The 12,804-nt window shown below is 55.0% G+C and overlaps 2 non-coding genes across 2 annotated transcripts; one reads left to right on the top strand and one right to left on the bottom strand.

The window, feature by feature from the left end:
- Positions 1–9,627: 9,627 nt before the first annotated feature.
- Positions 9,628–9,699, top strand: TRNAH-GUG (transfer RNA histidin (anticodon GUG)). Its single transcript has one exon. It is a non-coding gene; the product is annotated as a tRNA-His (tRNA).
- Positions 9,700–10,553: 854 nt separating this feature from the next.
- Positions 10,554–10,625, bottom strand: TRNAH-GUG (transfer RNA histidin (anticodon GUG)). Its single transcript has one exon. It is a non-coding gene; the product is annotated as a tRNA-His (tRNA).
- Between the last annotated feature and the right edge of the window lie 2,179 nt (positions 10,626–12,804).

The raw sequence follows: 12,804 nt of genomic DNA, 5'->3' as shown, positions 1-12,804 counted from the left end.
TGCCCCAGCAACCATGTCTCCAGACCTGTGCCCCTAAATCCTTCCCATCCCTTCCTAAATACACACCATCACCCAAACCTGCTTCCAGACTCACAGGCTGAATCTCCTGAAGGCCATGAAGAAAGAAAAGGAGCAGGGACAGGTGCCACAGTGTGTGTCTGTGCGTCCTCACACCATGAGCCATGGCCCTGCACAGTGTGGGGACAGATGCTGGCATCTTGCTCTCAGCTGGGCAGAGAAGTTTCTCATGGTGACCTCCTTCCTACCTGCCCTGTGCAGGAGGGACAGTGAGGATGGGGCTGCAAGGAACTGAGCTTCCTGTGCCAGCCTGGCACAATACATGCCCAACATATGCCCAACATGTGCCCAGGGAGCCCACTGAGTCCCACATTTCCTGGTTCCTTGAGCACACTCCTGCTTGAGAAACACATCCGAATTTTCCAAATTTGCCAGGTCCATGTGGACACCATGGGAGCTTACTCCAAAGGGAGAAGACAGCCATGAAACCCAGAAAACAGCGCTGGAAATTTCAAAGCATGGGGATTGCAAGATGCAAAAGGCAGCAGGAGAAAAAGCATCTGTGAGGAACAAAGTGATCACCAGGCAGTGTTTGCAGCAGTCTAGCAGCAGATCTCGTTCCCAGGCTCTCAGATGGAGATGAAGAGACTTATTAAAATGCAGAAAAGACAGAGATTCTCAATAAATTTGCCTGTCCAGCATTTGGAAGGAAGCAGGGCTAATGGCACTTGAGATTGAAAGCACTTCCACTCTCTATTAGTAACCAAGGGGGATGTTCAGAGGCAGCTGTTGGAGATGGCTCTTGTTAAATCCTCAGGCCTGGCAAACACACGCTCAGTGTCTCCAGAGAGGGGACTGAGCAGGGATCTAGCTTGTGGTGGTGTTTGTTTTTTTAAATACTACCATATTAGAGGAATTGCAAAGGTTCTTCCTTCTCATCCAGTCCTGGCACGTGCCCCACATCGCTCCCTCCTTGGAGAGGCAGCTGTGCTGGGCTGTGCTGGGGTTTGACAAAGGTCTGTGATCCCTGCCCATGCAGGACCCCAGCACCTCCTCACCATTTGCTGGGCCTGTTTCTCTTCCAGGCTGGCCCAATGTAGCCCTGATCTCTGGTCTGTGCCTCTGAGGGATCTCCTTCTCACCTCAGGCTTCAGCAGAGCTTGGAGGGGCACCAAAGTCCCTGGACTCACCTGAGCCCTCAGATTTGGGCTTCCCCTTGGCCAAACCTCCCAGGCAGCAGGAAGAGAGAGCACAGCTGAGGTGAGAGCCCCCTGGGAGACCCCTTTGTGCTTGGGGAGCTTTAAGGAGCTCCAGAAGGAGACCCAATGACCTTACCACCTGCAAGGCCTGGCACAGGCTGCTCATGTTCTTTTCTGCAGCCGCGACGAGAGGCTGGTGACATCGCTCTGTTCACAGTGCCTCACTTCAGGCTTGGAGGAGCAGTGGCAGATTTCTACATTCTCCTGCCAAAGCCAGAATCTGTCGGCAGCTCGTGTGCAGCTGGTGCTGCTCCAATCCCAAGTGTTTGCTCTCTCCCTACCTTACTCCTGTCGGGACCCAGGTTTGGTGGCTGCACTGCAGAGACTGCCCCCGACACCTCGGTGGTGGCTGTGATGCCACTCTGCCTGTGGGTCACTGTGACAGATGGCTGTCATGGGGTGCTGTAGGGACTGGCAGATGGGAGAGGATGGGGGAGCACAGGCTGCACTGCTTGCGTGCCAGACTCCACATTTCAGCTTCTCTGTCATTCGTCCCCAGGTAGGATGCACTGCCCCGGGGGCTGCCTGCTGCTGGCACTGCCCAGGAGGGAGGGAAGGATGGCTGTGAAGCTGCACACAGTCCTCAGACAGGAATATAACAACCCATGGCTGTGCAGAAGTGATTTGTGGTTCACTCTGAGGGAACAGCAGAGGAAGAAGGGCTTTCTGCAAGGATGCAGGGCTGGTCCTCTGCGCTGGAATCTGCTCCCACCCTGTTCTCCACCTCTGACGGCTCCAGGAGCTCTTTGCTGAGATCTCCAGGCTGGTGCTGACAGCGTTGCCCTTCCTCTTACCAAGGGAGCTGCTTGCCTGGGTAAATGCAGACATGTCAGAGCACGCACCAGGAAGAAGAATCCAGGTAATGTCTTCCGGGCTGCTGCCAGCCCAGCGGAGAGCTGTGTGCATCCTCATCCATCCTCCGGGGCCGAGGAGCCGCTTCAGCTGCCTGGAGTGTTCCTGGTGCCCGCCCCAGCTGGGGGCAGGGGCCCCGTGTGGCAGCTGGGCCAAGAGCTGCACACACCATTCCCTGGGCTGAGGAGGGATGGTGCCAGGTGTCATGGCAAGGCTTCCCCTCTGGTTTAACCTCGGGTGGTGCGGGCACAGCAGCGTCCCCCAGGCGGGCGGCAGCAGCTTCCTGTGACTCAGAGTCCCTGCCCCTGCACACTCCCGGCTGACTCAGCCCGGCTCATGCGGGGGCTGAGACTGGCACTGCCCTCGTGTCACCTGAGTCAGGTGCTGGGTCCACCCCATGGACCCTGGCCTGCAGGGAAGCCTGCAGCTCCTGGAATCTCCAGCTGCTTCTTCCACAGCTTCAAACAAAAGCCATTTGCAGGGGGTTTGGAGTGGATGTGTGCCTGCTCCTTTCCTCCCCGGCAGCAACCCACATGCACCGCACTGTGCAGCACAGCAGGGACCAAGGGGATGTCACCTCTGCTGGGTGACAGCCGAACCATCTCCGGGCTCTGGGTACAGCAGGGGACAGGAGGACTGGAAGGTGGCAACTGTGGCACCAGAATTGCTGCCTGGGAGGCAGCCAGGGAGTCCCAGGCTGATAAATGACACATCTGTTCTCTGCAAATGAACAAAAATTGGCATACGGAGGAGGAAACTGGCATCGTTAGGGAACAGATGGATAAATATGACATATTGGGGAAGAGTCGATACAGCTCTCTTGCAGTGAATTTCTCTTTTCCACAGCGAGTGCTTTCTTGGAAAAAGCCAGCAGGCCCCTGAGGTGATCCAGCAGAAGTCCCTGCGTTTCCACACGCGGATCTTTTGACAAGATGAGGTCAACGGCAAAATCTGCAATAATATTGAATTATTCTGGAAATTGTGGATGCATGCTAAGCATTGCAGGAGAACTTTGAGAGGCTTAGGAAGCTGACAATAGAATGAGACAAAAGCCAGTGTTAGGGAAGTGACACACATGGGGAAACCAAGCCCAGGCTCTTGTCCACAGTGATGGGTTCTGAGACTGGGAGCTCTGACAGTCTGTGAAACTGCCCCCTCAGCAAAAGTCAAAACCTCAAAGACTGTCTGACAAGCTGATAGGAAGGGTCAGCAAAAAGGAGAGATGAAATCAGAGATGTCACTATTCCCCAGCCAGTCCCAGTCTACATGAATTTCTGGTCCCCCTGTTCCAAGGATACAGCAGAGCTGGAAAATGTGCACACAAGGGCAGCAGGAGGATCCAAGGTCCCTGCACACAGGGTCCCTGAAGGACCAGGGCTCTTTGGCACAGGAAGGAGACAGCTGGGATCACAGAGCAGAGCTCTGCACAGAGGGGGAGGTGGGAGAGGCTGAAATAACAGTGATAACACTCAGCACACAGGGCCCTCCCTGCCAGGGGCTGCTGCAGATGCTGCGTGGTTTAGGAACAAAACCACACAAATCCACAGAAAAAAAATCCATAAATACATATTAAACACAAGGACTAGCACAAAGGAGACCTGTGAGATTTTAGAGGCAAGGATGGTGTCCAGGGAAAGTGTTGCTGCACATTTGCACCAGGACACCATCAAAGCCTGGGCAGGATATGCACAAAGCACGTGGAGCAAATTTCTGCAGGCACTTTTTGCAGCTTTTCAGCCTTTCTGTGGAAAAAAAAAAAAAATTTTTTTTTTGTATATTTTTTTTTAAAATTGCAGTTGATAGTGTAATTGAGGCAATGCTAATTGACCAAAAGAGGAGATGACAACTTGCTAAAAGACATCTGCCAGCTTGGAGCCAGATCATCACCTGGAGCCTGGTCCCTGCCTCTGCTCTCTGCCCTGACAGCCTCAGCACCCCGAGTGTCACAGCTGCTCTGAATGGGGTCCATCATCTCATTAACACTTTGACGAGGTGTGGAGAGCACTGGGCAACTTCATTTCCACAGGTTCAGGTGCAGCACGCCGGAGACAGGCCAGTGAGAGAGCTGGGTGACAGGAGAGGAGAGAAAAATGACTGCAGGACTGACACCCAGAGGGGGGAAACACTTCTTTCACTGACAAATGCAAGGTTTGAGGGAAATTTCCAAGCAGCCATTATGTAAACTCTTTGATTTTTTGGGTTTTTTTGGTTTTTTTTGCAATCACTGTGTGGGCTCAAGTGCCAGAGAGCTGAATTCTCCCCACTCAGGTCTCCTGGGGACAGGGGAAGCAAGACACAGGAGCTTTCCTGGAACAAAACCAGGATGATGACAGGAAAACCTCATGCCAGATGCTGGCTTGGTGGCAACAGCTCTGTGATATCATGCAAATTGCATGGCCTCACCCAGCCAGCCACTCCACACTCTGACAGCCAGGTGGATGCTCTGGGGCTTCAACCACAGCACAAATTCAGTCCCTTCATTGCTGGCCCTCCATTTTTGGCTTTTATTTGCTCTTACCAAAGGGTTTGATCCTGCAAGGACAAAACAGCATCCAGCTGGGATAAAATGCCTGAATCCCTCCTCTGAATGAATGAAGGAAATGGGGCCAGCTGTGAGAGCATGGATCTGAACTCAATAGCAAGTGGTAAAGTGGAATTGATTGGGGCTGCCTGCCCTCATCGATCTGAGGCTGAGCAAACGAAGGAGCTGGAGCATTTGCAGCTCAATCAGAGCCATGAGCTGCTGGGGGCTGTGCTGGGGGCTGGCAGGGGACCTCAGTGCCCCAGGAAGGGGTTAATGGTGGGTTTGATTAATCCAGCTGCAACAGCCATGCTCTCACAGCTGGGTCCTTCTCCAGACAGCTTTATGTTGCCTGTGGGCACCACCCACCCTGGTATCTCCTTATATCTCTTAATAGGGCTGTCATCAGCTGTCAGGAAGATGGGCTCAGTGCACAAGAGCAAAACAGTGGCCATTGCTCCCACAGAGAGGGGATCAATTGCAATTGCCACCAGCCCAATTTCTCTGGAAGGGCTGAGAGGCAGAAAACGAAGGTGAATTCAGAGATGAGTGCAAGAAGTGGGGAGGTGAGGGCTGGCAGCTCATGGGGGCCTGTCCTCTGCCCATTCAGCAGCACAAGCCTGGGTTAGGGGTGGCTGTGTGCAGGCCATGAATCCCTGCAGCTGGAGGAGGCTCCTGCTGTGCTCACAGAGTGGGAGCTGGGGCTGGCAGCTGGCATCAGGCAGGGCACACACAGACATGCCCAGCTTTTATTTAGGGCTGCAGGATGGCTGGATCTCCCCGGGACACTTTCCTCACGTTCCATCTTCAGCTGGATGCTGGACACACCAGGGAAGAGCTCAAGAGGCTGCTCTGGGCTGTGCTCCCTGGGTTTTGGACAGGGATAAATCCCTGCTCCATACATTTTGGGTACCATTTTCTTTGATTTCTGAGCATTGGAGCCAGGTAAGGGCATGTCAAAATACAAGCAAGCAGACAAGCTTTCTGTTAGACCCTGTTTGCCTTCCCTTCCAGTTTTCTTGCAGACTGGAAAATATCCTTTGAAGTTCAGCTTTGGAAGAGCCAGGACCCACCTCATGTGCTGTTGTGGGCTCATAAAGCCTCTGGAGAGCATCACAGCTGAACACTTGTGTCAAGGAATGCTCAAGTTCTTCCCATTCAGTCCTCAGTGCATGTCTCATGAGCTACAATCACAGAATGGTTTGGGTCAAAAGGGACCTTAAAGCTGATCTCAATCCACCCCCAGCCATAGTCAGGGACACCTTCCACTGTCCCAGAGTGCTCCAAGCCCTGTCCAGCCTGGCCTGGAACACTTCCAGTGATGGGGAAGCCACAGCTTCTCTGGGCAATCTGTGCCAGGATCTCAACACCCTCTCAGCCAAGAATTTCTTCCCAATATCCCATCTGACCCCGCCCTCTGGCTGTGGGAAGCCATTCCCCCTTGTCTTGTTACTCCAGGCTTTGTCCAAATCCCCTCTCCAGCTCTCCCGGAGCCCCTTTAGGCCCTGGAAGGGGCTCTGAGCTCTCCCTGGAGCCTTCTTCAAGTTAAGCCCCTCACTTCTCCCAGCCTGGCTCCAGTGCAGAGGGGCTCCAGCCCTCAGAGCATCTCTGTGGCCCTAGAAGAGGATGGTGAGGACAATATGAGGTCAGGTTGATGGCAATTGTCTCCCAATTCAGGTATTTTGTCCTTCACTCCTAAATCCCACACAAACCTTCACCTTCAAGTTGTCCCAGCCCCAGAACCTTTCCCTGCTCCTGCTCCAGCATCCAGCTCTGCCCCAGCAGCACCCATGGGATGCTGGCCATGATGGTAGAGTTGCTCTGATTTCCTTAGGAAGGAAGGTGGGATTTCCACAGCAGAGCAATTTCCAAGTTGGAGTAGTGGCCTCTGAATAGGCAGAGAGGACAGCACTGGCCTGCACCTCTGCTTTTCCATCAGCAGCAAAGCACAGAGCACCTCCTCAGATCCATCCTGCCGCTGCTGGGGCTGCTTCAGCAATCTGTGAGAAAAGAGGAGGTGGTGGGGATTGCTCTGCCTCCCAGCTGCCTTCCTGAGGCTGGGAAAGGAGACCAGGGCCGGCCCCACTGAGGGAGCAGCTGGGGAGGCTGCTGGAGGGGCAGAGCAGCCCAGACAGCCGTGCAGTGATGAATTGCCCTTGTCCCTCTGCCAGCTGCAGGATTTATATTTGTGCCACAGAGTGGCAATGGCCGGGTACAGCAGCACTCTCTGTCTGGCTGCACTGGTGTTTTCACATTCCAGGCACCTTTAAAATCCCACTGAATGCAACCCACAGGCATCAGAGGGCTCAGAGAAAACATTGAGGGGCAGAGCAGGGTGGGAAGAGCCTGGAGCAGCCATCCTGGCCAGGTGCTGACATCCTAAAGGGATCAGGTTACTCAGCAGACACATGGGGCTCTCAGTGCTCCCACAAGCTCGTCTCTTTTCCTCCATCCTGGCAGGTCCAAACCATCTGGACTAAAAAGCACATGGCAAAGGGTGGTTGGGCCCTGACAACCAGGCAAGGTCCCTTAGGAGTGCTCTCATCCCAGTTCTGTTGGGAGGGCAGCCTACAGCAGAAAGTTGCTGGGACAGGTCACCACCGATGCCAGCGATGGGTGGCAGCAGTTTCTCACCTCCTTCTTCTCATCCACACCCCATACCTTATCTCTGGTCCTTTTGCACCTCCCTGCTTACTTCCATGTTTGGCTGACTCTCCTGGATGGCTGCAGTGTTATCTCAACCATGCCCGTTCCAGCAGTTGAGGTCATTGCAATTCTGTCGACTTCCACATTCTAGAAACATCTGTCAAGAAGCCAAATCACAGCCCTGCTGCCTCCAAATCACAGCCCTGCTGCCTCCTCCAGGGCACCAAGGAGCCCACACTGTGTGCCCTGTGTGAGCAGTGCCCAGCACCCACCGAAACGTGGGCCGTGCCTCCTGCCAGGCCAGGAGCTGGGATAAAGCCATGGTGACACATCCTCAGGGGTCCCACCCTGCCTGCCCATGCAAATCCCCGAGCAGGAATCTCCTGGTCAGTGTCTGTGCCTCTGTGGGTTCTCTGTGCCCACCAGCCATGGACAGCATGTCCTGCCAGAGCATTCCCCACTGTCTCCTGTGGGTCCCACAACCCTGTCCTGCTCAACAGAGACTGACATGGAGCTGGGCTTATCCCTTCACCAGGGACATGGCTCGTGGCATGGTGCCACTGTGGAGGAAGGCACAAGAGACCAGGGACAGGGCAGCACAGGGACTTCTTCCCTTCACAAGCTGATGACCTGGGATTCAGAGGTTGCAGTGATGCCACCTCTACAGCTCAGCTACACCTGTCCTGCAGGGGTCTGTTGGTTGGATTTGTGTCCTTGGTGCAGCAAAGGGGATGATGATGGTGTCAAACTCCTTGGGCATGGGAGGAGAACCACATATCTGCTTCCAGTGTCACTGCACCTGCTTTGTTCCAGCATAAGGACACAGATGGGGACAGGGCTGGACACAGATGAATAAAAGCAGCATCCCTGCAGTCCCATTAGAGGCATGGACTGGGATCCCCATGGACTGGGATCTTGGCACGTGGTCAGGAGAGGGAGAAAGGTGGGACTGGAGCAGGACAGTACCACGTGGGCACTCAGGTCATTCAGAGTGACACCCCTTCAGCATCTCCTGGCCAGCCAGTTTGACATGGGAGAGCATCTCCCACTGCAAAGGTTCCCAGCATTGCTGAGGGACCACTGGTGCACACCAGCAAACTGCTGAGGACAGGACGAGGTGGGCACAGGCAAAGGGAGGATACAAAAAACCATTCTGTCTTCCTCCACCACTCTGAGCTCTTTTGGGCTGGTTGTGAGCAAGATTGGAGTGGCAGGAGCAATTACTTCACAGAGTAATCAAGGCACACAGGGCATTTCTCCAGTTTGCCCCAAGCCTCAGGAAGACCATTCTAGATTTAGGATTTTCCAGATTTTCCAGCTGCAGCAGATACACCAGGAGGATGGGGTGCAGGGACATGGCCAGCAGGGTTGTAGGAGTCCCCTGCCACTCCCTGTACCCCCTCCCATGTGTGTGTATGACACTCGATGAGCTCATTCCGTGTGAAGGAGCTGATGTTTCTATGACCAGCTCCAGTTCTTCAGAAAGAATGAGTCATGCTGTGATAACTCTAAAATATTTTATGTCAGGAATTCTTTTTGATCACAGGTGTTTAGAATTCTTTGCATATCTGTGAAAATGAAAGAATCTTTAGTACTGGGAGCAGGGAAGCAGCCGCAGTGGTGAGAGCAGAGCCATTAGGTCTCAGTATGTGCTCAAGTAGAAGAAACAAGGAGTCCAACCTGTAGATGTTTCAGGGGCATAAAATCCTTAGTCTCTCTCTTTTCTCCCATCCCTCTGTGCCCAGTCGTCATTAATCCTGTGGCTGGGAGAAACTTCACTCCCTGAGAAATACGCAGGGGAGCAAGAGAGGTGAGGTTACAGCTCGGGGAACGGAGTTACCCTGGGATACGGAGATGAGGGGAAGGGCCAGGATCAGGGTCAGAGCAGGGAGCTGGGCCGAGGGCAGGGGATGAAGGTGGGGGGGTGAGCGCCGCAGTGCGGTCAGACACGGAGCGAGACTCGGGGCTGGGGCCAGGCAGTGGCTGAGGGCCATGAGAGCTCTGGGGCTCGGCCCGGGGCCCTTCTCCAGCGCCCCGGCCCCGCACGGGGAGCACGGGACGGAGCTCCGGAGCTGTGCCCGGGGAACGCCCGCGGGGGACGGAGCGGGAGCGCCCAGAGCCAGCCCCGCATGTGGCACTGCTCACCCAGAGGCAGCCCCGGTGTGACACTCCCGGGTCACCCAGAGGCAGCCCCGCTGTGCCGGGGGACACCCACACCGGCCCCTCTGCCGCTCCCGCCTCACCCACACCCGGTCCCGCCCCGCCTCACGTCAGCGCCCTCACACACAACTGCCGCCGCGCCGACCCGCCCGCACAGAGCCCCAGTAGCGCGCCGTGATCGTATAGTGGTTAGTACTCTGCGTTGTGGCCGCAGCAACCTCGGTTCGAATCCGAGTCACGGCATCGCCCGGCGGTACCACGGCACACGGGCTCTCGTTTTTTTGACATTTTCTTGCTCTGCCGCCTCGTGCTCTGGTTTTTTGTCACGTCGCGCCAATATTTCATTTTTCTTTCTTGTTTTCTGTCGGTTGCCGGCGGGGCTGCGGGGCTGAGCTGGGCCCGGCGCGGGGAGGTCCGCGGGCGCCGGGGAGAGAAGGAGCGGAGGGACTGAAAACAAGAAAATAACATAAGATGAAAAAAAGAACATAAAAGTAGAATTAATAAATTAAATAATAAAATTAAATTTTTAAATACACGAAAATAAGATGAGAGGAGAGGATGAGGTACAAAGTAAGAGTAAAATTGAACTAAAAATCGAATTTTAAAAATAAGTGAAAACAAAATATGTATTTAAAAATTAATAAAATTATACTAATATATTAAGTAAAATACAAGTAGCTATAATAAAATAACTACATACTTAAATTTAAAATAATATGAAATGAAACATTAAAATAAAATACAATAGGAAAAAACAAAGGAAATATAATAATTGATAACATAAAGGTAAATAAAGAAATAAAAATTCAAAATAGAATAGAGGAAAATGAAAGAAAATATTATTAAGTATAAGAATAAAACAGTAAAAATTAAAAACGAAAATGAAAATTAAGTTACGTTAAACAGATAAAATGAAATAGAATTAAATGAAAATAAATAAACTAAATAAAAATGCTAAAATAATTTAAAAATAATAAAATTAAGTTCAAAATAATAGGAGAGAACAACAAATTTAAATTATGAAATAAAACCAAAGATACGTTTGAGGCGGGAAGAAGTCAAAACGAGAGCCCGTGTGCCGTGGTACCGCCGGGCGATGCCGTGACTCGGATTCGAACCGAGGTTGCTGCGGCCACAACGCAGAGTACTAACCACTATACGATCACGGCGCGCTACCGGGGCTCTGTGCGGGCGGGTCGGCGCGGCGGCAGTTGTGTGTGAGGGCGCTGACGTGAGGCGGGGCGGGACTGGCTGTGGGTGTGCCCGGTCATACTGGGGCTGCCTCTGGTGTGCTGCGAGCGTCACACGCGGGGCTGGCTCTGGGTGTGCTGTGAATGCCACACTGGGGCTGGCTCTGGGTGACCCGTGAGTGACACAACACACCAGGCTGGCTCTAGGCGTGCCGTGAGTGGCACACCGGGGCTGCCTCTGGGTGTCCCCTGTCACAGCGGGGCCAGCTTGTCACACTGACTCCTTGTCACACTGGGCCTGCCTGTGGGTGTCCCCTGTCACACTGGGGCTGCCTCTGGGTGACCCGTGAGTGTCACACTGGGGCTGGCTCTGGGTGACCCGTGAGTGCCACACGCGGGGCTGTGGGACCTCGCCGAGGCGCGGTGAGGCAGCTTAGCCCAGCGTCGCAGCCGCCGCTTTCACGGTGTCGCCCTTTGTGACCCCCACGCTGCCCGGCGCCATCGCGCCCTCGCTCCGCAGCCCTGGGCAGCTCTAGCGGGATTGGATCGGCCGAACCCGCGGGGCTGGCACCGAGCGCGGTTTGTTTACGGGCGGCGTGTGGCACGTGGTGCCCTGAGCGCCCCGTGCTATCGCTAATCATCACCAATGCCTGAACTGATTCCTGCCAGCCCCGGTTTGGCACCCTCGGAGCCACATCACCGCTCCCTGTGCAAACAAAGCGCGGGAGGTACCAGCAGAGTGCACAAACCTGGGCATTGGATTCCCATCATCTGCGTGAAAAGGGCGTTTCGGACACACAGTGCAAGGCGATGTGTTTGTTGGCTTCCACCCCGTCCCTCTCGGGGACCAGGGCACATGGCTTCATGCCACTGAAGCCTTGGAGGCCACGTGTGGCGGGCTCTGTTTTCCTTTGGGAAACATTTCCCGGGGTGGGGTAAAAGTTTGATTTCTACTTTCAATATCTCTCCTGCAGGCTCGTTTTGCCAAGGGGGAAAGTCCCGCGGCCGCCCCTCCTTTGGATGGCGCGGTGCCCTGCCCGGCCGCGCCGCTGGGCTTCCCTGCCCGCCCTTCCCGGCAGCCGGGCGTGAGCCCCGGGAGGAGCGGCGGCCCCAGCCCAGCCCAGCTCTTTGGACCGAGCTGTTAATGGGTAACCGGACACGGGCCCGGCAGCTGCGGGGCCGGCGGGCTGAGGGTGAGTGCCGGGGGACGGCGGTGCCAGGGCGGGGGAGCCGTGAGGACTCGAGGCCACCGGGGGATGAGGGACACGGGGCAGGGGGTGCCGCGGGCACGCTGCTCCAGAGGCTGCAGGGGACACAAGGAGTGAGCAGGGAGACAGGTATGCAGGGGGCACTGGGGACAGCCGTCTGCTTCCTCCTTCATTATCTGCCCGTCCCTGTGGTCCAGCTCCTGACGGGACAGCAGCCAATGAGACTGCACCAAAACAAGAGATTTTGGGGCTGGCAGGGTGGGGGACAAGGAGGTGGCAGCAGCCCTGGCGGGCACTGAGCCTGAGATGGGGACACAGCCAGGGACCTGGGGTGGTCCTGGAACTCCGTGAGATCCTGGAGGGGTCACTGAGCCCAGATGGGCACTGGGGAGTGTCCTTGGAGTGGTGATGGACTTGGAGAGGGGAGTCCTCCTGATCTGTGCCAGGGTCCTGGAGAGACGTCCCTGAGCACCAGGAGCACCAGCGATGCTGGAGGCCCTGGGTTCCCACCATGGCCCTGGGTCCTGCCCGGCTGCTGAGGAGCCACAGGGACACACTGGGGCCAGGACACTCCAGTGGTTCCCCATGGTGGCTCTGCCAGCCTGTGGAGCCCTGGCCACTCCACCTTCAGCTGCCATGAGGTCCCATGATGAGGAGGATGTTCTCCAAAACTCCCCACCTTCACCTGTTGCGTTTGGGGCTGAGCCCCTTCAATGGACACTGAGAGAAACTGGCGATGACCCTGTGATCTCCTCCTTCTTCACACAGAGCTCTGCAATTCTCCTCAAAGCAAAGACAACATCTTACTGCCTCTGTCCTCACACAGAAGCGCTTCTACAGTCGATCACTGCCTTGCCTGCGACTCTCTGCTCTTCCCTCAGCCTTCTCCAGGTAGGGCAACCGGGTGGGTGTCCAAATGGGATGCTCCAAGGGTTCCTGCCCTGGCATGA

This window comes from Melozone crissalis, unplaced genomic scaffold (assembly GCF_028551555.1).
Source record: "Melozone crissalis strain CALT ecotype California unplaced genomic scaffold, PUWL_Pcris_2 ptg000014l_1, whole genome shotgun sequence".
In the NCBI taxonomy this organism is placed as follows: Eukaryota; Metazoa; Chordata; class Aves; order Passeriformes; family Passerellidae; genus Melozone; species Melozone crissalis.
The sequence above is the reverse complement of the archived record's forward strand: the minus strand, read 5'-3'. Positions and strand labels throughout refer to the sequence as shown.